The 1,502-nt window shown below is 54.4% G+C and overlaps 1 protein-coding gene across 1 annotated transcript in view; it reads right to left on the bottom strand.

Annotated features, from left to right (window-relative positions):
• The window catches only part of LOC107307494 (pre-mRNA-splicing factor ATP-dependent RNA helicase DHX16-like), a gene marked incomplete at its 3' end in the record, with an annotated part of 31,893 nt that overhangs the window by 16,944 nt on the left and 13,447 nt on the right, over nucleotides 1–1,502 (bottom strand). The gene's annotated exons all lie outside the window — the stretch shown is intronic.

The raw sequence follows: 1,502 nt of genomic DNA, 5'->3' as shown, positions 1-1,502 counted from the left end.
CTCCGACGTGCAGTCCTCAAAGCGGATACTGTACCCCACCTACAGACGGACCCATAGCGCCCCATAGCGCCCCATAGCGCCCCATAGCATCCCATATAACCCCATAGCCACCCCATATAGCCCATATAGCCCATATAGCCCCATATCTATCCCATATCTGCTCCGACGTGCAGTCCTCAAAGCGGATACTGTACCCTACCTACATATGGACCCATAGCGCCCCATAGCGCCCCATAGCGCCCCATAGCGCCCCATATAGCCCATATACCCCCATAGCACGGCATATCCCCCATATACCCCCATATCCATCCCATATCCCCTCCGACGTGCAGTCCTCAAAGCGGATACTGTACCCCACCTACATACGGCCCCATAGCGCCCCATAGCGCCCCATAGCATCCCATAAAACCCCATAGCCACCCCATATAACTCATATACACCCATAGCCACCCCATAACCCCCCATATACCCCCATATCTATCCCATATCCCCTCCGACGTGCAGTCCTCAAAGCGGATACTGTACCCCACCTAAATATGGACCCATAGCACCCCATAGCACCCCATAGAGCCCCATAGCATCCCATATAGCCCATATACCCCCGTATACCCCCATATCCATCCCATATCCCCTCCAACGTGCAGTCCTCAAAGCGGATACTGTACCCCACCTACATACGGCCCCATAGCGCCCCATAGCGCCCCATAGCATCCCATATAACCCCATAGCCACCCCATAACCCCCCATATAACTCATATACCCCCATATCCATCCCATATCCCCTCCGACGTGCAGTCCTCAAAGCGGATACTGTACCCCACCTAAAGACGGACCCATAGCGCCCCATAGCGCCCCATAGTGTCCCATATAACCCATATAACCCCACAGCCAACCCATACACCCCATATAACCCATATACCCCCATATCTATCCCATATCCCCTCCGACGTGCAGTCCTCAAAGCGGATACTGTACACCACCTAAAGACCGCCCCATAGCGCCCCATAGCGCCCCATAGCATCCCATATAACCCCATAGCCACCCCATATAACCCATATACCCCCATATCCATCCCATATCCGCTCCGACGTGCAGTCCTCAAAGCGGATACTGTACCCCACCTACATATGGACCCATAGCGCCCCATAGCGCCCCATAGCATCCCATATAACCCATATAACCCTATATCCACCCCATATACCCCCATATCTATCCCATATCCCCTCCGACGTGCAGTCCTCAAAGCGGATACTGTACCCCACCTACATATGGACCCATAGCGCCCCATAGCGCCCCATAGCGCCCCATATAACCCTATATCCACCCCATAACCCCCCATATACCCCATATAGCCCATATACCCCCATATCTATCCCATATCCGCTCCGACGTGCAGTCCTCAAAGCGGATACTGTACCCCACCTACAGACAGCCCCATAGCGCCCCATAGCGCCCCATAGCGCCCCATAGCATCCCATATAACCCCATAGCCACCCCATATA

This window comes from Coturnix japonica, unplaced genomic scaffold, assembly GCF_001577835.2.
Source record: "Coturnix japonica isolate 7356 unplaced genomic scaffold, Coturnix japonica 2.1 chrUnrandom626, whole genome shotgun sequence".
In the NCBI taxonomy this organism is placed as follows: Eukaryota; Metazoa; Chordata; class Aves; order Galliformes; family Phasianidae; genus Coturnix; species Coturnix japonica.
This window is presented reverse-complemented; position numbering and strand designations above follow the sequence as displayed.